A 26,741-nucleotide genomic window follows, 5' to 3' on the forward strand; every position below is an offset into this window, starting at 1 on the left:
GTGGCATTTATTCCAGTTATACTAGCAAGGTCTCCCTGAACAGGACTGGTGGCATTTCTTCCAAGGATACTTGCAAGGTATCCCGGAACAGGAGTGGTGACATTTCTTCCAGTGATACTAGCAAGGTCTCCCTGAACAATACTGGTGGCATTTCTTCCAGTGATTCTAGCAAGGTCTCCCTGAACAGGACTGGTGGCATTTCTTCCAGTGACTCTAGCAAGGTCTCCCTGATTGGGACTGGTGGAATTTCTTCCAGTAATACTAGCAAGGTCTCCCTGAACATGATTTGTGGCATTTCTTCCAGTGATACCAGCAATGTCTCCCTGAACAGGACTGGTGGCATTTCTTCCAGTGATACTAGCAAGGTCTCGCTAAACAGATGGGTGGCATTTCTTCCAGTGATTCCAGCAAGTTTTCTCTGAACAGCACTGGTGGTGTTTCCTCCAGTGATACTAGCAAGGATTCCCTGAACAGAACTGGTGCCATTTCTTCCAGTGATTCTAGCAAGGTCTCCCAGAACAGACTGGTGGCATTTCTCCCAGTGACACTAGCAAGGTCTCCCTGAACTGGACTGGTAGCGTTTCTTCTAGTGATACTGGCAAACTCTCCCTGAACAGGACTGGTGGCATTCTTCCAGTGTTACTAGCAAAGTCTCCCTGAATATGACTGTGGCATTTCTTTCAGTGATACTAGCAAGGTTTCCCTGAACAGGACTGGTGGTGTTTCTTCCAATGATACTTGCAATGTCTCCCTGATGAAATCTGGTGGCATTTCATCCAGTTATACTAGCAAAGTCTCCCTTAACAGGACTGGTGGCATTTCCTCCAATTATACCAGCAAGGTCTCCCTGAATAGGGGTGGTGGCATTTCTTCCAGTGACACTAGCAAGGTCTCCCTGAACAAGACTGGTGGCATTTCTTCCACTGATACTAGCAAGGTCTCCCTGAACAGGACTGGTGACATTTCTTCCAGTGATACTAGCAAGGTCTCTCTGAACAGGACTGGTGGCATTTCTTCCGGTGATACTAGTAAGGTCTCCTTGAACATAACTGGTGGCATTACTTCCAGTGATACTAACAGGGTCTCCTTGAATAGGACTGGTGGCATTTCTTTCAGTGAAACAAGCAAGGTCCCCCAATCAGGTCTGGTGCCTTTCTTCCAGTGATATTAGCAAGGATTCCCTGAACAGAACTGGTGCCATTTCTTCCAAGGATACTAGCAAGGTATCCCGGAACAGGAGTGGTGGCATTTCTTTCAGTGACACTAGCAAGGTCTCCCTGAACAGGACTGGTGGCATTTCCTCCAGTGATTCTAGCAAGGTCTCCTTGAACAGAACTGGTGGCATTAATTCCAGTGATACTAACAGGGTCTCCTTGAATAGGACTGGTGGCATTTCTTTCAGTGAAACAAGCAAGTTCCCCCAATCAGGTCTGGTGGCATTTCTTCCAGTGATATTAGCAAGGATTCCCTGAACAGAACTGGTGCCATTTCTTCCAGTGATTCTAGCAAGGTCTCCCAGAACAGACTGGTGGCATTTCTCCCAGTGACACTAGCAAGGTCTCCCTGAACTGGACTGGTAGCGTTTCTTCTAGTGATACTGGCAAACTCTCCCTGAACAGGACTGGTGGCATTCTTCCAGTGTTACTAGCAAAGTCTCCCTGAATATGACTGTGGCATTTCTTTCAGTGATACTAGCAAGGTTTCCCTGAACAGGACTGGTGGTGTTTCTTCCAATGATACTTGCAATGTCTCCCTGATGAAATCTGGTGGCATTTCATCCAGTTATACTAGCAAAGTCTCCCTTAACAGGACTGGTGGCATTTCCTCCAATGATACCAGCAAGGTCTCCCTGAATAGGGGTGGTGGCATTTCTTCCAGTGACACTAGCAAGGTCTCCCTGAACAAGACTGGTGGCATTTCTTCCACTGATACTAGCAAGGTCTCCCTGAACAGGACTGGTGACATTTCTTCCAGTGATACTAGCAAGGTCTCTCTGAACAGGACTGGTGGCATTTCTTCCGGTGATACTAGTAAGGTCTCCTTGAACATAACTGGTGGCATTACTTCCAGTGATACTAACAGGGTCTCCTTGAATAGGACTGGTGGCATTTCTTTCAGTGAAACAAGCAAGGTCCCCCAATCAGGTCTGGTGCCTTTCTTCCAGTGATATTAGCAAGGATTCCCTGAACAGAACTGGTGCCATTTCTTCCAAGGATACTAGCAAGGTATCCCGGAACAGGAGTGGTGGCATTTCTTTCAGTGACACTAGCAAGGTCTCCCTGAACAGGACTGGTGGCATTTCCTCCAGTGATTCTAGCAAGGTCTCCCTGAATGGGACTGGTGGAATTTCTTCCAGTGATACTAGCCAGGTCTCTCTGAACAGGACTGGTGGCATTTATTCCAGTTATTCTAGCAAGGTCTCCCTGAACAGGACTGGTGGCATTTCTTCCAAGGATACTTGCAAGGTATCCCAGAACAGGAGTGGTGGCATTTCTTTCAGTGACACTAGCAAGGTCTCCCTGAACAAGACTGGTGGAATTTCTTCCAGTGATTCTAGCAAGGTCTCCCTGAACAGGACTGGTGGCATTTCTTCCAGTGACTCTAGCAAGGTCTCCCTGAATGGGACTGGTGGAATTTCTTCCAGTGATACTAGCCAGGTCTCTCTGAACAGGACTGGTGGCATTTATTCCAGTTATACTAGCAAGGTCTCCCTGAACAGGACTGGTGGCATTTCTTCCAAGGATACTTGCAAGGTATCCCGGAACAGGAGTGGTGACATTTCTTCCAGTGATACTAGCAAGGTCTCCCTGAACAATACTGGTGGCATTTCTTCCAGTGATTCTAGCAAGGTCTCCCTGAACAGGACTGGTGGCATTTCTTCCAGTGACTCTAGCAAGGTCTCCCTGATTGGGACTGGTGGAATTTCTTCCAGTAATACTAGCAAGGTCTCCCTGAACATGATTTGTGGCATTTCTTCCAGTGATACCAGCAATGTCTCCCTGAACAGGACTGGTGGCATTTCTTCCAGTGATACTAGCAAGGTCTCGCTATACAGATGGGTGGCATTTCTTCCAGTGATTCCAGCAAGTTTTCTCTGAACAGCACTGGTGGTGTTTCCTCCAGTGATACTAGCAAGATCTCCCTGAACAGGACTGGTGGTGTTTCTTCCAGTGATACTAGCAAGGTTTCCTTGAACAGGACTGGTGCCATTTCTTCCAGTGATACTATCAGGGTCTTCTTGAACAAGACTGGTGGCTTTTCTATCAGTGATACAAGCAACGTCCCCCTGATCAGTACTTGTGCATTTCTTCCAGTGATACTGGCAGGTTCTCCCTCACCAGGACTGGTGGTGTTTCTTCCAGTGTTCCTAGCAAGGTTTCCCTGAACAGGACTGGGGACATTTCTTCCTGTGATACTAGCAAGGTTTCCCTGAACATGACTGTGGCATTATTTCCAGTGATACTAGCAAGGTCTCCCTGAACAGGACTGGTGGCATTTCTTCCAGTGACACTAGCAATGTCTCCCTCATCAGGACTGGTGGCATTTTTTCCAGTGATACTAGCAAGGTCTCCCTCTAGAGCACTGGTGGAATTCATTCCAGTGACACAATCAAGGTCTCCCTCAACAGGACTGGTGGGATTTCTTCCAGTGATACTAGCAAAGTCTCCCTGAACAGGACTGGTGGCATTTCTTCCAGTGATACTAGCAAGGTCTCCCAGAACAGACTGGCGGCATTTCTTCCAGTGACACTAGCAAGGTCACCCAGAACTGGACTGGTAGCGTTTCTTCTAGTGATACTGGCAAACTCTCCCTGAACATGACTGGTGGCATTCTTCCAGTGTTACTAGCAAAGTCTCCCTGACTATGACTGTGGCATTTCTTTCAGTGATACTAGCAAGTTTTCCCTGAACAGGACTGGTGGCATTTCTTCCAGTGATACTGGCAAGGTCTCCCTAAACAGGACTGATGGTGTTTCTTCCAATGATACTTGCAATGTCTCCCTGATGTAATCTGGTGGCATTCTTACAGTGTTACTAGCAAAGTCTCCCTGAACAGGACTGGTGGCATTTTTTCCATTGATACTAGCAAGGTCTCCCAGAACAGACTGGCAGCATTTCTTCCAGTGACACTAGCAAGGTCTCCCAGAACTGGACTGGTAGCGTTTCTTCTAGTGATACTGGCAAACTCTCCCTGAACAGTACTGGTTGCAATCTTCCAGTGTTACTAGCAAAGTCTCCCTGAATATTACTGTGGCATTTCTTTCAGTGATACTAGCAAGGTTTCCCTGAACAGGACTGGTGGCATTTCTTCCAGTGATACTGGCAAGGTCTCCCTAAACAGGACTGATGGTGTTTCTTCCAATGATACTTGCAATGTCTCCCTGATGAAATCTGGTGGCATTTCTTCCAGTTATACTAGCAAAGTCTCCCTGAACAGGACTGGTGGCATTTCCTCCAATGATACCAGCAAGGTCTCCCTGAACAGGAGTGGTGTCATTTCTTCCAGTGACATTAGCAAGGTCTCCCTGAATGGGACTGGTGGAATTTCTTCCAGTGATACTAGCCAGGTCTCTCTGAACAGGACTGGTGGCATTTATTCCAGTTGTACTAGCAAGGTCTCCCTGAACAGGTCTGGTGGCATTTCTTCCAGTTATACTAGCAACGTCCCTCTGAACATGACTTGTGGCATTTCCTCCAATGATACTAGCAACGTCTCCCTGAACAGGAGTGGTGGCATTTCTTTCAGTGACACTGGCAAGTTCTCCCTGAAGAGGACTGGTAGTATTTCTTCCAGAAATACTAGCAAGGTCTCCCTGAACAGGGCTGGTGGCATTTCTTCCAGTGATTCTAGCAAGGTCCCCCTGATTGGGACTGGTGGAATTTCTTCGAGTGATACTAGCAAGGTCTCCCTGAACATGATTTGTGGCATTTCTTCCAGTGATACCAGCAATGTCTCCCTGAACAGGACTGGTGGCATTTCTTCCAGTGATACTAGCAAGGTCTCGCTAAACAGATGAGTGGCATTTCTTCCAGTGATTCCAGCAAGTTTTCTCTGAACAGGACTGGTGGTGTTTCCTCCAGTGATACTAGCAAGATCTCCCTGAACAGGACTGGTGGTGTTTCTTCCAGTGATACTAGCAAGGTTTCCTTGAACAGGACTGGTGGCATTTCTTCCAGTGATACTATCAGGGTCTACTTGAACAGGACTGGGGACATTTCTTCCAGTGATACTAGCAAGGTTTCCCTGAACATGACTGTGGCAATATTTCCAGTGATACTAGCAAGGTCTCCCTGAACAGGACTGGTGGCATTTCTTCCAGTGACACTAGCAATGTCTCCCTGAACAAGACTGGTGGCATTTCTTCCACTGATACTAGCAACGTCTCCCTGAACAGGACTGGTGCCATTTCTTCCAATGATACTAGCAAGGTCTCCCGGAACAGGAGTGGTGGCATTTCTTTCAGTGACACTAGCAAGGTCTCCCTGAAGAGGACTGGTAGTATTTCTTACAGAAATATTAGCAAGGTCTCCCTGAACAGGGCTGGTGGCATTTCTTCCAGTGATTCTAGCAAGGTCTCCCTGATTGGGACTGGTGGAATTTCTTCCAGTGATACTAGCAAGGTCTCCCTGAACATGATTTGTGGCATTTCTTCCAGTGATACCAGCAATGTCTCCCTGAACAGGACTGGTGGCATTTCTTCCAGTGATACTAGCAAGGTCTCGCTAAACAGATGGGTGGCATTTCTTCCAGTGATTCCAGCAAGTTTTCTCTGAACAGGACTGGTGGTGTTTCTTCCAGTGATACTAGCAAGGTCTCCCTGAACAGGACTGGTGGCATTTCTTCCAGTGATTCTAGAAAGGTCTCCCTGAATGGGACTTGTGGAATTTCTTCCAGTCATACTAGCCAGGTCTCTCTGAACAGGACTGGTGGCATTTATTCAAGTTATACTAGCAAGGTCTCCCTGAACAGGACTGGTGGCATTTCTTCCAGTTATACTAGCAATGTCCCCCTGAACATGACTTGTGGCATTTCCTCCAATGATACTAGCAACGTCTCCCTGAACAGGAGTTTTGGCATTTCTTTCAGTGACACTAGCAAGGTCTCCCTGAAGAGGACTGGTAGAATTTCTTCCAGAAATACTAGCAAGATCTCCCTGAACAGGGCTAGTGGCATTTCTTCCAGTGATTCTAGCAAGGTCTCCCTGATTGGGACTGGTGGAATTTCTTCCAGTGATACTAGCAAGGTCTCTCTGAACAGGACTGGTGGCTTTTATTCCACTTGTACTAGCAAGGTCTACCTGAACAGGACTTGTGTCATTTCTTCCAGTTATACTAGCAACGTCTCCCTGAACGTGACTGGTGGCATTTCCTCCAATGATACTAGCAAGGTCTTCCTGAACAGGAGTGGAGGCATTTCCATCAGTGACACTAGCAAGGTCTCCCTGAACAGGACTGGTAGCATTTCTTCCAGGGATACTAGCAAGGTCTCCCTGAAGAGGACTGGTGGCATTTCTTCCAGTTATACTAGCAAGATCTCCCTGAACAGGACTGGTACCATTTCTTCCAGTGATACTAGAGAGGTCTCCCTGAACAAGAGTGGTGGCATTTCTTTCAGTGAGACTAGCAAGGTCTCCCGGAACAGGACTGGTGGCATTTCTTCCAGGGATACTAGAAAGATCTCCCTGAGCAAGACTGGTAGCATTTGTTCCAGTTATACTAGCATCGTCTCCCTGAACATGACTAGTGGCATTTCCTCCAATGATACTAGCAAGGTCTCCCTGAACAGGAGTGGTGGCATTTCTTTCAGTGACACTAGCAAGGTCTCCCTGAACAGGACTGGTGGCATTTCCTCCAATGATACTAGCAAGGTCTCCCTGAACAGGAGTGGTGGCATTTCTTCCAGTGATACTAGCAAGGTCTCCCTGAACAGGACTGGTGGCATTTCTTCCAGTGATTCTAGAAAGGTCTCCCTGAATGGGACTGGTGGAATTTCTTCCAGTCATACTAGCCAGGTCTCTCTGAACAGGACTGGTGGCATTTATTCAAGTTATGCTAGCAAGGTCTCCCTGAACAGGACTGGTGGCATTTCTTCCAGTTATACTAGCAATGTCCCCCTGAACATGACTTGTGGCATTTCCTCCAATGATACTAGCAACGTCTCCCTGAACAGGAGTTTTGGCATTTCTTTCAGTGACACTAGCAAGGTCTCCCTGAAGAGGACTGGTAGAATTTCTTCCAGAAATACTAGCAAGATCTCCCTGAACAGGGCTAGTGGCATTTCTTCCAGTGATTCTAGCAAGGTCTCCCTGATTGGGACTGGTGGAATTTCTTCCAGTGATACTAGCAAGGTCTCTCTGAACAGGACTGGTGGCTTTTATTCCACTTGTACTAGCAAGGTCTACCTGAACAGGACTTGTGTCATTTCTTCCAGTTATACTAGCAACGTCTCCCTGAACGTGACTGGTGGCATTTCCTCCAATGATACTAGCAAGGTCTTCCTGAACAGGAGTGGAGGCATTTCCATCAGTGACACTAGCAAGGTCTCCCTGAACAGGACTGGTAGCATTTCTTCCAGGGATACTAGCAAGGTCTCCCTGAAGAGGACTGGTGGCATTTCTTCCAGTTATACTAGCAAGATCTCCCTGAACAGGACTGGTACCATTTCTTCCAGTGATACTAGAGAGGTCTCCCTGAACAAGAGTGGTGGCATTTCTTTCAGTGAGACTAGCAAGGTCTCCCGGAACAGGACTGGTGGCATTTCTTCCAGGGATACTAGAAAGATCTCCCTGAGCAAGACTGGTAGCATTTGTTCCAGTTATACTAGCATCGTCTCCCTGAACATGACTAGTGGCATTTCCTCCAATGATACTAGCAAGGTCTCCCTGAACAGGAGTGGTGGCATTTCTTTCAGTGACACTAGCAAGGTCTCCCTGAACAGGACTGGTGGCATTTCTTCCAGGAATACTAGCAAGGTCTCCCTGAACAGGACAGGTTGGCATTTCTTAAAGTGATACAAGCAAGGTCTCCCTGAACAGGACTGATGACATTTCATCCAGCAAAACAGAAAGTTGATGGCTGGAAGGTTTTGAATTCATCATAACCACGGGCAAAGCTCTGGGCAACCCTCCAGACCATCGTTTTTCAGCCTGCCAAGCCATTACAGAAGGGGAAAAACCATATGCAAATCAGGCTTGGTCCTACCCCAAAAGGGGCAGTCCAGCCCGAACTGCTAGGTCACATCCCTTCTGCACGAGACCACAAGCATCCCCAGACATGTTTCAGCCTTGTTGGGCGTCATCAGTGAGGAGTAGCTTGGGTCTCTAGGCCCGGCAGACTCGGGACCCACGTCTGGGCATACCCGTCCCACTCGGGGTGACTTTAGCAAAACAGAAAGTTGATGGCTGGAAGGTTTTGAATTCATCATAACCACGGGCAAAGCTCTGGGCAACCCTCCAGACCATCGTTTTTCAGCCTGCCAAGCCATTACAGAAGGGGAAAAACCATATGCAAATCAGGCTTGGTCCTACCCCAAAAGGGGCAGTCCAGCCCGAACTGCTAGGTCACATCCCTTCTGCACGAGACCACAAGCATCCCCAGACATGTTTCAGCCTTGTTGGGCGTCATCAGTGAGGAGTAGCTTGGGTCTCTAGGCCCGGCAGACTCGGGACCCACGTCTGGGCATACCCGTCCCACTCGGGGTGACTTTAGCAAAACAGAAAGTTGATGGCTGGAAGGTTTTGAATTCATCATAACCACGGGCAAAGCTCTGGGCAACCCTCCAGACCATCGTTTTTCAGCCTGCCAAGCCATTACAGAAGGGGAAAAACCATATGCAAATCAGGCTTGGTCCTACCCCAAAAGGGGCAGTCCAGCCCGAACTGCTAGGTCACATCCCTTCTGCACGAGACCACAAGCATCCCCAGACATGTTTCAGCCTTGTTGGGCGTCATCAGTGAGGAGTAGCTTGGGTCTCTAGGCCCGGCAGACTCGGGACCCACGTCTGGGCATACCCGTCCCACTCAGGGTGACTTAAGCAAAACAGAAAGTTGATGGCTGGAAGGTTTTGAATTCATCATAACCACGGGCAAAGCTCTGGGCAACCCTCCAGACCATCGTTTTTCAGCCTGCCAAGCCATTACAGAAGGGGAAAAACCATATGCAAATCAGGCTTGGTCCTACCCCAAAAGGGGCAGTCCAGCCCGAACTGCTAGGTCACATCCCTTCTGCACGAGACCACAAGCATCCCCAGACATGTTTCAGCCTTGTTGGGCGTCATCAGTGAGGAGTAGCTTGGGTCTCTAGGCCCGGCAGACTCGGGACCCACGTCTGGGCATACCCGTCCCACTCGGGGTGACTTTAGCAAAACAGAAAGTTGATGGCTGGAAGGTTTTGAATTCATCATAACCACGGGCAAAGCTCTGGGCAACCCTCCAGACCATCGTTTTTCAGCCTGCCAAGCCATTACAGAAGGGGAAAAACCATATGCAAATCAGGCTTGGTCCTACCCCAAAAGGGGCAGTCCAGCCCGAACTGCTAGGTCACATCCCTTCTGCACGAGACCACATGTTTCAGCCTTGTTGGGCGTCATCAGTGAGGAGTAGCTTGGGTCTCTAGGCCCGGCAGACTCGGGACCCACGTCTGGGCATACCCGTCCCACTCGGGGTGACTTTAGCAAAACAGAAAGTTGATGGCTGGAAGGTTTTGAATTCATCATAACCACGGGCAAAGCTCTGGGCAACCCTCCAGACCATCGTTTTTCAGCCTGCCAAGCCATTACAGAAGGGGAAAAACCATATGCAAATCAGGCTTGGTCCTACCCCAAAAGGGGCAGTCCAGCCCGAACTGCTAGGTCACATCCCTTCTGCACGAGACCACAAGCATCCCCAGACATGTTTCAGCCTTGTTGGGCGTCATCAGTGAGGAGTAGCTTGGGTCTCTAGGCCCGGCAGACTCGGGACCCACGTCTGGGCATACCCGTCCCACTCGGGGTGACTTTGGCAAAACAGAAAGTTGATGGCTGGAAGGTTTTGAATTCATCATAACCACGGGCAAAGCTCTGGGCAACCCTCCAGACCATCGTTTTTCAGCCTGCCAAGCCATTACAGAAGGGGAAAAACCATATGCAAATCAGGCTTGGTCCTACCCCAAAAGGGGCAGTCCAGCCCGAACTGCTAGGTCACATCCCTTCTGCACGAGACCACAAGCATCCCCAGACATGTTTCAGCCTTGTTGGGCGTCATCAGTGAGGAGTAGCTTGGGTCTCTAGGCCCGGCAGACTCGGGACCCACGTCTGGGCATACCCGTCCCACTCGGGGTGACTTTAGCAAAACAGAAAGTTGATGGCTGGAAGGTTTTGAATTCATCATAACCACGGGCAAAGCTCTGGGCAACCCTCCAGACCATCGTTTTTCAGCCTGCCAAGCCATTACAGAAGGGGAAAAACCATATGCAAATCAGGCTTGGTCCTACCCCAAAAGGGGCAGTCCAGCCCGAACTGCTAGGTCACATCCCTTCTGCACGAGACCACAAGCATCCCCAGACATGTTTCAGCCTTGTTGGGCGTCATCAGTGAGGAGTAGCTTGGGACATTTCATCCAGTGACACTAGCAAGGTCTCCCTGAACAAGACTGGTGGCATTTCTTCCACTGATACGAGCAACGTCTCCCTGAACAGGACTGGTGACATTTCTTCCAGTGATACTAGCAGGGTCTCTCTGAACAGGACTAGTGGCATTTCTTCCAGTTATACTAGCAAGATCCCCATTAGCAGGACTGGTGGCATTTCTTCCGGTGATACTAGTAAGGCCTCCTTGAACAGAACTGGTGGCATTACTTCCAGTGATACTTACAGGGTCTCCTTGAATAGGACTGGTGGCATTTCTTTCAGTGAAACAAACAAGTTCCCCCAATCAGGTCTGGTGGCATTTCTTCCAGTGATATTAGCAAGGATTCCCTGAACAGAACTGGTGCCATTTCTTCCAATGATACTAGCAAGGTCTCCCTTAACAGGAGTGGTGGCATTTCTTTCAGTGACACTAGCAAGGTCTCCCTGAACAAGACACTTTGCATTTCTTCCAGTGATACTAGCAAGGTCTCCCTTAACAGGACTGGTGGCATTTCTTCCAGTGATTCTAGCAAGGTCTCCCTGAATGTGACTGGTGGAATTTCTTCCAGTCATACTAGCCAGGTCTCTCTGAACAGGACTGGTGGCATTTATTCCAGTTATACTAGCAAGGTCTCCCTGAACAGGACTGGTGGCATTTCTTCCAGTTATACTAGCAATGTCCCCCTGAACATGACTTGTGGCATTTCCTCCAATGATACTAGCAACGTCTCCCTGAACAGGAGTGGTGGCATTTCTTTCAGTGACACTAGCAAGGTCTCCCTGAAGAGGACTGGTAGTATTTCTTCCAGAAATACTAGCAAGGTCTCCCTGAACAGGGCTAGTGGCATTTCTTGCAGTGATTCTAGCAAAGTGTCCCTGATTGGGACTGGTGGAATTTCTTCCAGTGATACTAGCAAGGTCTCTCTGAACAGGACTGGTGGCTTTTATTCCAGTTGTACTAGCAAGGTCTACCTGAACAGGACTTGTGTCATTTCTTCCAGTTATACTAGCAACGTCTCCCTGAACATGACTGGTGGCATTTCCTCCAATGATACTAGCAAGGTCTTCCTGAACAGGAGTGGAGGCATTTCCTTCAGTGACACTAGCAAGGTCTCCCTGAACAGGACTGGTAGCATTTCTTCCAGGGATACTAGCAAGGTCTCCCTGAACAGGACTGGTGGCATTTCTTCCAGTTATACTAGCAAGATCTCCCTGAACGGGACTGGTACCATTTCTTCCAGTGATACTAGCAAGATATCTCTGAACAGGGCTTGTGGCATTTATTCCAGTTATACTAGCAAGGTCTCACTGAGCAAGACTGGTAGCATTTGTTCCAGTTATACTAGTATCGTCTCCCTGAACATGACTAGTGGCATTTCCTCCAATGATACTAGCAAGGTCTCCCTGAACAGGAGTGGTGGCATTTCTTTCAGTGAGACTAGCAAGGTCTCCCGGAACAGGACTGGTGGCATTTCTTCCAGGGATACTAGCAAGGTCTCCCTGAACAGGCCAGGTTGGCATTTCTTCCAGTGATACAAGCAAGGTCTCCCTGAATAGGACTGATAACATTTCATCCTGTGATGTTAGCAAGGACTCCCTGAACAGGACTGGTGCCATTTCTTCCAATTGTACTAGCAAGGTCTCCCTGAACAGGAGTGTTGGCATTTCTTTCAGTGATATTAGCAAGGTCTCCCTGAACAAGACTGGTGGAATTTCTTCCAGTGATTCTAGTAAGGTCTCCCTGAATGGGACTGGTGGAATTTCTTCCAGTGATACTAGCCAGGTCTCTCTGAACAGGACTGGTGGCATTTATTCCAGTTATTCTAGCAAGGTCTCCCTGAACAGGACTGGTGGCATTTCTTCCAAGGATACTTGCAAGGTATCCCGGAACAGGAGTGGTGGCATTTCTTTCAGTGACACTAGCAAGGTCTCCCTGAACAAGACTGGTGGCATTTCTTCCAGTGATTCTAGCAAGGTCTCCCTGAACAGGACTGGTGGAATTTCTTCCAGTGATTCTAGCAAGGTCTCCCTGAATGGGACTGGTGGAATTTCTTCCAGTGATACTAGCCAGGTCTCTCTGAACAGGACTGGTGGCATTTATTCCAGTTATACTAGCAAGATCTCCCTGAACAGGACTGGTGGCATTTCTTCCAGTTATACTAGCAATGTCCCCTGAACATGACTTGTGGCATTTCCTCCAATGATACTAGCAACGTCTCCCTGAACAGGAGTGGTGGCATTTCTTCCAGTGACACTAGCAAGGTCTCCCTGAAGAGGACTGGTAGTATTTCTTACAGAAATATTAGCAAGGTCTCCCTGAACAGGGCTGGTGGCATTTCTTCCAGTGATTCTAGCAAGGTCTCCCTGATTGGGACTGGTGGAATTTCTTCCAGTGATACTAGCAAGGTCTCCCTGAACATGATTTGTGGCATTTCTTCCAGTGATACCAGCAATGTCTCCCTGAACAGGACTGGTGGCATTTCTTCCAGTGATACTAGCAAGGTCTCGCTAAACAGATGGGTGGCATTTCTTCCAGTGATTCCAGCAAGTTTTCTCTGAACAGGACTGGTGGTGTTTCCTCCAGTGATACTAGCAAGATCTCCCTGAACAGGACTGGTGGTGTTTCTTCCAGTGATACTAGCAAGGTTTCCTTGAACAGGACTGGTGCCATTTCTTCCAGTGATACTATCAGGGTCTACTTGAACAGGACTGGTGGCGTTTCTATCAGTGATACAAGCAACGTCCCCCTGATCAGTACTTGTTGCATTTCTTCCAGTGATACTGGCAGGTTCTCCCTCACCAGGACTGGTGGTGTTTCTTCCAGTGTTGCTAGCAAGGTTTCCCTGAACAGAACTGGGGACATTTCTTCCAGTGATACTAGCAAGGTTTCCCTGAACATGACTGTGGCATTATTTCCAGTGATACTAGCAAGGTCTCCCTGAACAGGACTGGTGGCATGTCTTCCAGTGACACTAGCAATGTCTCCCTCATCAGGACTGGTGGCATTTTTTCCAGTGATACTAGCAAGGTCTCCCTCTAGAGCACTGGTGGAATTCATTCCAGTGATACAATCAAGGTCTCCCTCAACAGGACTGGTGGGATTTCTTCCAGTGATACTAGCAAAGTCTCCCTGAACAGGACTGGTGGCATTTCTTCCAGTGATACTAGCAAGGTCTCCCAGAACAGACTGGCGGCATTTATTCCAGTGACACTAGCAAGGTCACCCAGAACTGGACTGGTAGCATTTCTTCTAGTGATACTGGCAAACTCTCCCTGAACAGGACTGGTGGCATTCTTCCAGTGTTACTAGCAAAGTCTCCCTGAATATGACTGTGGCATTTCTTTCAGTGATACTAGCAAGGTTTCCCTGAACAGGACTGGTGGTGTTTCTTCCAATGATACTTGCAATGTCTCCCTGATGAACTCTGGTGGCATTTCATCCAGTTATACTAGCAAAGTCTCCCTTAACAGGACTGGTGGTATTTCCTCCAATGATACCAGCAAGCTCTCCCTGAACAGGGGTGCTGGCATTTCTTCCAGTGACACTAGCAAGGTCTCCCTGAACAAGACTGGTGGCATTTCTTCCACTGATACTAGCAAGGTCTCCCTGAACAGGACTGGTGACATTTCTTCCAGTGATACTAGCAAGGTCTCTCTGAACAGGACTGGTGGCATTTCTTCCGGTGATACTAGTAAGGTCTCCTTGAACATAACTGGTGGCATTACTTCCAGTGATACTAACAGGGTCTCCTTGAATAGGACTGGTGGCATTCCTTTCAGTGAAACAAGCAAGGTCCCCCAATCAGGTCTGGTGCCTTTCTTCCAGTGATATTAGCAAGGTTTCCCTGAACATGACTATGGCATTATTTCCAGTGATACTAGCAAGGTCTCCATGAACAGGACTGGTGGCATTTCTTCCAGTGACACTAGCAATGTCTCCCTCATCAGGACTGGTGGCATTTCTTCCAGTGATACTAGCAAGGTCTCCCAGAACAGACTGGCGGCATTTATTCCAGTGATTCTAGCAAGGTCTCCCTGAATGGGACTGGTGGAATTTCTTCCAGTGATACTAGCCAGGTCTCTCTGAACAGGACTGGTGGCATTTATTCCAGTTATACTAGCAAGGTCTCCCTGAACAGGACTGGTGGCATTTCTTCCAGTTATACTAGCAACGTCCCCTGAACATGACTTGTGGCATTTCCTCCAATGATACTAGCAACGTCTCCCTGAACAGGAGTGGTGGCATTTCTTCCAGTGACACTAGCAAGGTCTCCCTGAAGAGGACTGGTAGTATTTCTTCCAGAAATACTAGCAAGGTCTCCCTGAACAGGGCTGGTGGCATTTCTTCCAGTGATTCTAGCAAGGTCTCCCTGATTGGGACTGGTGGAATTTCTTCCAGTAATACTAGCAAGGTCTCCCTGAACATGATTTGTGGCATTTCTTCCAGTGATACCAGCAATGTCTCCCTGAACAGGACTGGTGGCATTTCTTCCAGTGATACTAGCAAGGTCTCGCTAAACGGATGGGTGGCATTTCTTCCAGTGATACTAGCAAGGTCTCCCTGAACAGGACTGGTGGCATTTCTTCCAGTGACACTAGCAATGTCTCCCTCATCAGGACTGGTGGCATTTTTTCCAGTGATACTAGCAAGGTCTCCCTCTAGAGCACTGGTGGAATTCATTCCAGTGACACAATCAAGGTCTCCCTCAACAGGACTGGTGGGATTTCTTCCAGTGATACTAGCAAAGTCTCCCTGAACAGGACTGGTGGCATTTCTTCCAGTGATACTAGCAAGGTCTCCCAGAACAGACTGGCGGCATTTCTTCCAGTGACACTAGCAAGGTCACCCAGAACTGGACTGGTATCGTTTCTTCTAGTGATACTGGCAAACTCTCCCTGAACATGACTGGTGGCATTCTTCCAGTGTTACTAGCAAAGTCTCCCTGACTATGACTGTGGCATTTCTTTCAGTGATACTAGCAAGTTTTCCCTGAACAGCACTGGTGGCATTTCTTCCAGTGATACTGGCAAGGTCTCCCTAAACAGGACTGATGGTGTTTCTTCCAATGATACTTGCAATGTCACCCTGATGTAATCTGGTGGCATTCTTCCAGTGTTACTAGCAAAGTCTCCCTGAACAGGACTGGTGGCATTTCTTCCATTGATACTAGCAAGGTCTCCCAGAACAGACTGGCAGCATTTCTTCCAGTGACACTAGCAAGGTCTCCCAGAACTGGACTGGTAGCGTTTCTTCTAGTGATACTGGCAAACTCTCCCTGAACAGGACTGGTGGAAATCATCCAGTGTTACTAGCAAAGTCTCCCTGAATATTACTGTGGCATTTCTTTCAGTGATACTAGCAAGGTTTCCCTGAACAGGACTGGTGGCATTTCTTCCAGTGATACTGGCAAGGTCTCCCTAAACAGGACTGATGGTGTTTCTTCCAATGATACCAGCAAGGTCTCCCTGAACAGGAGTGGTGGCATTTCTTCCAGTGACATTAGCAAGGTCTCCCTGAATGGGACTGGTGGAATTTCTTCCAGTGACATTAGCAAGGTCTCCCTGAATGGGACTGGTGGAATTTCTTCCAGTGATACTAGCCAGGTCTCTCTGAACAGGACTGGTGGCATTTATTCCAGTTGTACTAGCAAGGTCTCCCTGAACAGGACTGGTGGCATTTCTTCCAGTTATACTAGCAATGTCCCTCTGAACATGACTTGTGGCATTTCCTCCAATGATACTAGCAACGTCTCCCTGAACAGGAGTGGTGGCATTTCTTTCAGTGACACTAGCAAGGTCTCCCTGAAGAGGACTGGTAGAATTACTTCCAGAAATACTAGCAAGGTCTCCCTGAACAGGGCTAGTGGCATTTCTTCCAGTGATTCTAGCAAGGTCTCCCTGATTGGGACTGGTGGAATTTCTTCCAGTGATACTAGTAAGGTCTCTCTGAACAGGACTGGTGGCTTTTATTCCACTTGTACTAGCAAGGTCTACCTCAACAGGACTTGTGTCATTTCTTCCAGTTATACTAGCAACGTCTCCCTGAACGTGACTGGTGGCATTTCCTCCAATGATACTAGCAAGGTCTTCCTGAACAGGAGTGGAGGCATTTCCATCAGTGACACTAGCAAGGTCTCCCTGAACAGGACTGGTAGCATTTCTTCCAGGGATACTAGCAAGGTCTCCCTGAAGAGGACCGGTGGCATTTCTTCCAGTTATACTAGCAAGATCTCCCTGAACAGGACTGGTACCATTTCTTCCAGTGATACTAGAGAGGTCTCCCTGAACAAGAGTGGTGGCATTTCTTTCAGTGAGACTAGTAAGGTCTCCCGGAACAGGACTGGTGGCATTTCTTCCAGGGATACTAGAAAGGTCTCCCTGAGCAAGACTGGTAGCATTTGTTCCAGTTATACTAGCATCGTCTCCCTGAACATGACTGGTGGCATTTCCTCCAATGATACTAGCAAGGTCTCCCTGAACAGGAGTGGTGGCATTTCTTTCAGTGACACTAGCAAGGTCTCCCTGAACAGGACTGGTGGCATTTCTTCCAGGAATACTAGCAAGGTCTCCCTGAACAGGACAGGTTGGCATTTCTTACAGTGATACAAGCAAGGTCTCCCTGAACAGGACTGATGACATTTCATCCAGTGACACTAGCAAGGTCTCCCTGAACAAGACTGGTGGCATTTCTTCCACTGATACGAGCAACGTCTCCCTGAACAGGACTGGTGACATTTCTTCCAGTGATACTAGCAGGGTCTCTCTGAACAGGACTAGTGGCATTTCTTCCAGTTATACTAGCAAGATCCCCATTAACAGGACTGGTGGCATTTCTTCCGGTGATACTAGTAAGGTCTCCTTGAACAGAATTGGTGGCATTACTTCCAGTGATACTAACAGGGTCTCCTTGAATAGGACTGGTGCCATTTCTTTCAGTGAAACAAACAAGTTCCCCCAATCAGGTCTGGTGGCATTTCTTCCAGTGATATTAGCAAGGATTCCCTGAACAGAACTGGTGCCATTTCTTCCAATGATACTAGCAAGGTCTCCCGGAACAGGAGTGGTGGCATTTCTTTCAGTGACACTAGCAAGGTCTCCCTGAACAAGACACTTTGCATTTCTTCCAGTGATACTAGCAAGGTCTCCCTTAACAGGACTGGTGGCATTTCTTCCAGTGATTCTAGCAAGGTCTCCCTGAATGTGACTGGTGGAATTTCTTCCAGTCATACTAGCCAGGTCTCTCTGAACAGGACTGGTGGCATTTATTCCAGTTATACTAGCAAGGTCTCCCTGAACAGGACTGGTGGCATTTTTTCCAGTTATACTAGCAATGTCCCCTGAACATGACTTGTGGCATTTCCTCCAATGATACTAGCAACGTCTCCCTGAACAGGAGTGGTGGCATTTCTTTCAGTGACACTAGCAAGGTCTCCCTGAAGAGGACTGGTAGTATTTCTTCCAGAAATACTAGCAAGGTCTCCCTGAACAGGGCTAGTGGCATTTCTTCCAGTGATTCTAGCAAAGTCTCCCTGATTGGGACTGGTGGAATTTCTTCCAGTGATACTAGCAAGGTCTCTCTGAACAGGACTGGTGGCTTTTATTCCAGTTGTACTAGCAAGGTCTACCTGAACAGGACTTGTGTCATTTCTTCCAGTTATACTAGCAACGTCTCCCTGAACATGACTGGTGGCATTTCCTCCAATGACACTAGCAAGGTCTCCCCTGAACAGGACTGGTAGCATTTCTTCCAGGGATACTAGCAAGGTCTCCCTGAACAGGACTGGTGGCATTTCTTCCAGTTATACTAGCAAGATCTCCCTGAACAGGACTGGTACCATTTCTTCCAGTGATACTAGCAAGGTATCTCTGAACAGGGCTTGTGGCATTTATTCCAGTTATACTAGCAAGGTCTCACTGAGCAAGACTGGTAGCATTTGTTCCAGTTATACTAGTATCGTCTCCCTGAACATGACTAGTGGCATTTCCTCCAATGATACTAGCAAGGTCTCGCTGAACAGGAGTGGTGGCATTTCTTTCAGTGAGACTAGCAAGGTCTCCCGGAACAGGACTGGTGGCATTTCTTCCAGGGATACTAGCAAGGTCTCCCTGAACAGGCCAGGTTGGCATTTCTTCCAGTGATACAAGCAAGGTCTCCCTGAACAGGACTGATAACATTTCATCCTGTGATGTTAGCAAGGACTCCCTGAACAGGACTGGTGCCATTTCTTCCAATTGTACTAGCAAGGTCTCCCTGAACAGGAGTGTTGGCATTTCTTTCAGTGATATTAGCAAGGTCTCCCTGAACAAGACTGGTGGCATTTCTTCCAGTGATTCTAGTAAGGTCTCCAGGAATGGGACTGGTGGAATTTCTTCCAGTGATACTAGCCAGGTCTCTCTGAACAGGACTGGTGGCATTTATTCCAGTTATTCTAGCAAGGTCTCCCTGAACAGGACTGGTGGCATTTCTTCCAAGGATACTTGCAAGGTTTCCCGGAACAGGAGTGGTGGCATTTCTTTCAGTGACACTAGCAAGGTCTCCCTGAACAAGACTGGTGGCATTTCTTCCAGTGATTCTAGCAAGGTCTCCCTGAACAGGACTGGTGGAATTTCTTCCAGTGATTCTAGCAAGGTCTCCCTGAATGGGACTGGTGGAATTTCTTCCAGTGATACTAGCCAGGTCTCTCTGAACAGGACTGGTGGCATTTATTCCAGTTATACTAGCAAGGTCTCCCTGAACAGGACTGGTGGCATTTCTTCCAGTTATACTAGCAACGTCCCTTGAACATGACTTGTGGCATTTCCTCCAATGATACTAGCAACGTCTCCCTGAACAGGAGTGGTGGCATTTCTTCTAGTGACACTAGCAAGGTCTCCCTGAAGAGGACTGGTAGTATTTCTTCCAGAAATACTAGCAAGGTCTCCCTGAACAGGGCTGGTGGCATTTCTTCCAATGATTCTAGCAAGGTCTCCCTGATTGGGACTGGTGGAATTTCTTCCAGTGATACTAGCAAGGTCTCCCTGAACATGATTTGTGGCATTTCTTCCAGTGATACCAGCAATGTCTCCCTGAACAGGACTGGTGGCATTTCTTCCAGTGATACTAGCAAGGTCTCGCTAAACAGATGGGTGGCATTTCTTCCAGTGATTCCAGCAAGTTTTCTCTGAACAGGACTGGTGGTGTTTCCTCCAGTGATACTAGCAAGATCTCCCTTAACAGGACTGGTGGTGTTTCTTCCAGTGATACTAGCAAGGTTTCCTTGAACAGGACTGGTGCCATTTCTTCCAGTGATACTATCAGGGTCTACTTGAACAGGACTGGTGGCTTTTCTATCAGTGATACAAGCAACGTCCCCCTGATCAGTACTTGTTGCATTTCTTCCAGTGATACTGGCAGGTTCTCCCTCACCAGGACTGGTGGTGTTTCTTCCAGTGATACTAGCAAGGTTTCCCTGAACATGACTGTGGCATTATTTCCAGTGATACTAGCAAGGTCTCCCTGAACAGGACTGTGGCATTTCTTCCAGTGACACTAGCAATGTCTCCCTCATCAGGACTGGTGGCATTTTTTCCAGTGATACTAGCAAGGTCTCCCTCTAGAGCACTGGTGGAATTCATTCCAGTGATACAATCAAGGTCTCCCTCAACAGGACTGGTGGGATTTCTTCCAGTGATACTAGCAAAGTCTCCCTGAACAGGACTGGTGGCATTTCTTCCAGTGATACTAGCAAGGTCTCCCAGAACAGACTGGCGTCATTTCTTCCAGTGACACTAGCAAGGTCACCCAGAACTGGACTGGTAGCGTTTCTTCTAGTGATACTGGCAAACTCTCCCTGAACAGGACTGGTGGCATTCTTCCAGTGTTACTAGCAAAGTCTCCCTGAATATGACTGTGGCATTTCTTTCAGTGATACTAGCAAGGTTTCCCTGAACAGGACTGGTGGTGTTTCTTCCAATGATACTTGCAATGTCTCCCTGATGAAATCTGGTGGCATTTCATCCAGTTATACTAGCAAAGTCTCCCTTAACAGGACTGGTGGTATTTCCTCCAATGATACCAGCAAGCTCTCCCTGAACAGGGGTGCTGGCATTTCTTCCAGTGACACTAGCAAGGTCTCCCTGAACAAGACTGGTGGCATTTCTTCCACTGATACTAGCAAGGTCTCCCTGAACAGGACTGGTGACATTTCTTCCAGTGATACTAGCAAGGTCTCTCTGAACAGGACTGGTGGCATTTCTTCCGGTGATACTAGTAAGGTCTCCTTGAACATAACTGGTGGCATTACTTCCAGTGATACTAACAGGGTCTCCTTGAATAGGACTGGTGGCATTTCTTTCAGTGAAACAAGCAAGGTCCCCCAATCAGGTCTGGTGCCTTTCTTCCAGTGATATTAGCAAGGTTTCCCTGAACATGACTATGCATTAGGCATTATTTCCAGTGATACTAGCAAGGTCACCATGAACAGGACTGGTGGCATTTCTTCCAGTGACACTAGCAATGTCTCCCTCATCAGGACTGGTGGCATTTCTTCCAGTGATACTAGCAAGGTCTCCCAGAACAGACTGGCGGCATTTATTCCAGTGACACTAGCAAGGTCTCCCTGAAGTGGACTGGTAGGGTTTCTTCTAGTGATACTGGCAAACTCTCCCTGAACAGGACTGGTGACATTCTTCCAGTGTTACTAGCAAATTCTCCCTGAATATGACTGTGGCATTTCTTTCAGTGATACTAGCAAGGTTTCCCTGAACAGGACTGGTGGTGTTTCTTCCAATGATACTTGCAATGTCTCCCTGATGAAATCTGGTGGCATTTCATCCAGTTATACTAGCAAAGTCTCCCTTAACAGGACTGGTGGCATTTCCTCCAATGGTACCAGCAAGGTCTCCCTGAACAGGGGTGGTGGCATTTCTTCCAGTGACACTAGCAAGGTCTCCCTGAACAAGACTGGTGGCATTTCTTCCACTGTTACTAGCAAGGTCTCCCTGTACAGGACTGGTGACATTTCTTCCAGTGATACTAGCAAGGTCTATCTGAACAGGACTGGTGGCATTTCTTCCGGTGATACTAGTAAGGTCTCCTTGAACATAACTGGTGGCATTACTTCCAGTGATACTAACAGGGTCCCCTTGAATAGGACTGGTGGCATTTCTTTCAGTGAAACAAGCAAGGTCCCCCAATCAGGTCTGGTGCCTTTCTTCCAGTGATATTAGCAAGGATTCCCTGAACAGAACTGCTGCCATTTCTTCCAAGGATACTAGCAAGGTATCCCGGAACAGGAGTGGTGGCATTTCTTTCAGTGACACTAGCAAGGTCTCCCTGAACAAGACTGGTGGCATTTCTTCCAGTGATTCTAGCAAGGTCTCCCTGAACAGGACTGGTGGCATTTATTCCAGTGATTCTAGCAAGGTCTCCCTGAATGGGACTGGTGGAATTTCTTCCAGTGATACTAGCCAGGTCTCTCTGAACAGGACTGGTGGCATTTATTCCAGTTATACTAGCAAGGTCTCCCTGAACAGGACTGGTGGCATTTCTTCCAGTTATACTAGCAACGTCCCCTGAACATGACTTGTGGCATTTCCTCCAATGATACTAGCAACGTCTCCCTGAACAGGAGTGGTGGCATTTCTTCCAGTGACACTAGCAAGGTCTCCCTGAAGAGGACTGGTAGTATTTATTCCAGAAATACTAGCAAGGTCTCCCTGAACAGGGCTGGTGGCATTTCTTCCAGTGATTCTAGCAAGGTCTCCCTGATTGGGACTGGTGGAATTTCTTCCAGTAATACTAGCAAGGTCTCCCTGAACATGATTTGTGGCATTTCTTCCAGTGATACCAGCAATGTCTCCCTGAACAGGACTGGTGGCATTTCTTCCAGTGATACTAGCAAGGTCTCGCTAAACAGATGGGTGGCATTTCTTCCAGTGATACTAGCAAGGTCTCCCTGAACAGGACTGGGGGCATTTCTTCCAGTGACACTAGCAATGTCTCCGTCATCAGGACTGGTGGCATTTTTTCCAGTGATACTAGCAAGGTCTCCCTCTAGAGCACTGGTGGAATTCATTCCAGTGACACAATCAAGGTCTCCCTCAACAGGACTGGTGGGATTTCTTCCAGTGATACTAGCAAAGTCTCCCTGAACAGGACTGGTGGCATTTCTTCCAGTGATACTAGCAAGGTCTCCCAGAACAGACTGGCGGCATTTCTTCCAGTGACACTAGCAAGGTCACCCAGAACTGGACTGGTAGCGTTTCTTCTAGTGATACTGGCAAGCTCTCCCTGAACATGACTGGTGGCATTCTTCCAGTTTTACTAGCAAAGTCTCCCTGACTATGACTGTGGCATTTCTTTCAGTGATACTAGCAAGTTTTCCCTGAACAGGACTGGTGGCATTTCTTCCAGTGATACTGGCAAGGTCTCCCTAAACAGGACTGATGGTGTTTCTTCCAATGATACTTGCAATGTCACCCTGATGTAATCTGGTGGCATTCTTCCAGTGTTACTAGCAAAGTCTCCCTGAACAGGACTGGTGGCATTTCTTCCATTGATACTAGCAAGGTCTCCCAGAACTGGACTGGTAGCGTTTCTTCTAGTGATACTGGCAAACTCTCCCTGAACAGGACTGGTGGCAATCTTCCAGTGTTACTAGCAAAGTCTCCCTGAATATTACTGTGGCATTTCTTTCAGTGATACTAGCAAGGTTTCCCTGAACAGGACTGGTGGCATTTCTTTCAGTGATACTAGCAAGGTTTCCCTGAACAGGACTGGTGGCATTTCTTCCAGTGATACTGGCAAGGTCTCCCTGATGAAATCTGGTGGCATTTCTTCCAGTTATACTAGCAAAGTCTCCCTGAACAGGACTGGTGGCATTTCCTCCAATGATACCAGCAAGGTCTCCCTGAACAGGAGTGGTGGCATTTCTTCCAGTGACATTAGCAAGGTCTCCCTGAATGGGACTGGTGGAATTTCTTCCAGTGATACTAGCCAGGTCTCTCTGAACAGGACTGGTGGCATTTATTCCAGTTGTACTAGCAAGGTCTCCCTGAACAGGACTGGTGGCATTTCTTCCAGTTATACTAGCAACGTCCCTCTGAACATGACTTGTGGCATTTCCTCCAATGATACTAGCAACGTCTCCCTGAACAGGAGTGGTGGCATTTCTTTCAGTGACACTGGCAAGTTCTCCCTGAAGAGGACTGGTAGTATTTCTTCCAGAAATACTAGCAAGGTCTCCCTGAACAGGGCTAGTGGCATTTCTTCCAGTGATTCTAGCAAGGTCCCCCTGATTGGGACTGGTGGAATTTCTTCCAGTGATACTAGCAAGGTCTCGCTAAACAGATGAGTGGCATTTCTTCCAGTGATTCCAGCAAGTTTTCTCTGAACAGGACTGGTGGTGTTTCCTCCAGTGATACTAGCAAGATCTCCCTGAACAGGACTGGTGGTGTTTCTTCCAGTGATACTAGCAAGGTTTCCTTGAACAGGACTGGGGGCATTTTTTCCAGTGATACTATCAGGGTCTACTTGAACAGGACTGGGGACATTTCTTCCAGTGATACTAGCAAGGTTTCCCTGAACATGACTGTGGCAATATTTCCAGTGATACTAGCAAGGTCTCCCTGAACAGGACTGTTGGCATTTCTTCCAGTGACACTAGCAATGTCTCCCTGAACAAGACTGGTGGCATTTCTTCCACTGATACTAGCAACGTCTCCTTGAACAGGACTGGTGACATTTCTTCCAGTGATACTAGCAAGGTCTCTCTGAACAGGACTAGTGGCATTTCTTCCAGTTATACTAGCAAGATCCCCATTAACAGGACTGGTGGCATTTCTTCCGGTGATACTAGTAAGGTCTCCTTGAACAGAACTGGTGGCATTACTTCCAGTGATACTAACAGGGTCTCCTTTAATAGGACTGGTGGCATTTCTTTCAGTGAAACAAGCAAGTTCCCCCAATCAGGTCTGGTGGCATTTCTTCCAGTGATATTAGCAAGGATTCCATGAACAGAACTGGTGCCATTTCTTCCAATGATACTAGCAAGGTCTCCCGGAACAGGAGTGGTGGCATTTCTTTCAGTGACACTAGCAAGGTCTCCCTGAACAAGACTGGTGGAATTTCTTCCAGTGATACTAGCAAGGTCTCCCTGAACAGGACTGGTGGCATTTCTTCCAGTGATTCTAGAAAGGTCTCCCTGAATGGGACTGGTGGAATTTCTTCCAGTCATACTAGCCAGGAAACTCTGAACAGGACTGGTGGCATTTATTCAAGTTATACTAGCAAGGTCTCCCTGAACAGGACTGGTGGCATTTCTTCCAGTTATACTAGCAATGTCCCCTTGAACATGACTTGTGGCATTTCCTCCAATGATACTAGCAACGTCTCCCTGAACAGGAGTTTTGGCATTTCTTTCAGTGACACTAGCAAGGTCTCCCTGAAGAGGACTGGTAGTATTTCTTCCAGAAATACTAGCAAGGTCTCCCTGAACAGGGCTAGTGGCATTTCTTCCAGTGATTCTAGCAAGGTCTCCCTGATTGGGACTGGTGGAATCTCTTCCAGTGATACTAGCAAGGTCTCTCTGAACAGGACTGGTGGCTTTTATTCCACTTGTACTAGCAAGGTCTACCTGAACAGGACTTGTGTCATTTCTTCCAGTTATACTAGCAACGTCTCCCTGAACGTGACTGGTGGCATTTCCTCCAATGATACTAGCAAGGTCTTCCTGAACAGGAGTGGAGGCATTTCTATCAGTGACACTAGCAAGGTCTCCCTGAACAGGACTGGTAGCATTTCTTCCAGGGATACTAGCAAGGTCTCCCTGAAGAGGACTGGTGGCATTTCTTCCAGTTATACTAGCAAGATCTCCCTGAACAGGACTGGTACCATTTCTTCCAGTGATACTAGAGAGGTCTCCCTGAACAAGAGTGGTGGCATTTCTTTCAGTGAGACTAGCAAGGTCTCCTGGAACAGGACTGGTGGCATTTCTTCCAGGGATACTAGAAAGGTCTCCCTGAGCAAGACTGGTAGCATTTGTTCCAGTTATACTAGCATCGTCTCCCTGAACATGACTGGTGGCATTTCCTCCAATGATACTAGCAAGGTCTCCCTGAACAGGAGTGGTGGCATTTCTTTCAGTGACACTAGCAAGGTCTCCCTGAACAGGACTGGTGGCATTTCTTCCAGGAATACTAGCAAGGTCTCCCTGAACAGGACAGGTTTGCATTTCTTACAGTGATACAAGCAAGGTCTCCCTGAACAGGACTGATGACATTTCATCCAGTGACACTAGCAAGGTCTCCCTGAACAAGACTGGTGGCATTTCTTCCACTGATACGAGCAACGTCTCCCTGAACAGGACTGGTGACATTTCTACCAGTGATACTAGCAGGGTCTCTCTGATCTGAACAGGACTAGTGGCATTTCTTCCAGTTATACTAGCAAGATCCCCATTAACAGGACTGGTGGCATTTCCTCCGGTGATACTAGCAAGGTCTCCCTGAACAGGACTGGTGGCATTTCTTCCAGTTATACTAGCAAGATCTCCCTGAACAGGACTGGTACCATTTCTTCCAGTGATACTAGCAAGGTATCTCTGAACAGGGCTTGTGGCATTTATTCCAGTTATACTAGCAAGGTCTCACTGAGCAAGACTGGTAGCATTTGTTCCAGTTATACTAGTATCGTCTCCCTGAACATGACTAGTGGCATTTCCTCCAATGATACTAGCAAGGTCTCCCTGAACAGGAGTGGTGGCATTTCTTTCAGTGAGACTAGCAAGGTCTCCCGGAACAGGACTGGTGGCATTTCTTCCAGGGATACTAGCAAGGTCTCCCTGAACAGGCCAGGTTGGCATTTCTTCCAGTGATACAAGCAAGGTCTCCCTGAACAGGACTGATAACATTTCATCCTGTGATGTTAGCAAGGACTCCCTGAACAGGACTGGTGCCATTTCTTCCTATTGTACTAGCAAGGTCTCCCTGAACAGGAGTGTTAGCATTTCTTTCAGTGATATTAGCAAGGTCTCCCTGAACAAGACTGGTGGCATTTCTTCCAATGATACTAGCAACGTCTCCCTGAACAGGAGTGGTGGCATTTCTTTCAGCGACACTAGCAAGGTCTCCCTGAAGAGGACTGGTAGTATTTCTTCC

General features: G+C 47.8%; 1 protein-coding gene across 1 annotated transcript in view; it reads right to left on the reverse strand.

Annotated features, from left to right (window-relative positions):
• The window catches only part of LOC138528249 (mucin-4-like), a 124,745-nt gene that overhangs the window by 21,803 nt on the left and 76,201 nt on the right, over nucleotides 1-26,741 (reverse strand). The gene's annotated exons all lie outside the window — the stretch shown is intronic.

Source organism: Ambystoma mexicanum, chromosome 7q (genome assembly GCF_040938575.1).
Source record: "Ambystoma mexicanum isolate Mex_15411 chromosome 7q, UKY_AmexF1_1, whole genome shotgun sequence".
Taxonomy (NCBI): domain Eukaryota; kingdom Metazoa; phylum Chordata; class Amphibia; order Caudata; family Ambystomatidae; genus Ambystoma; species Ambystoma mexicanum.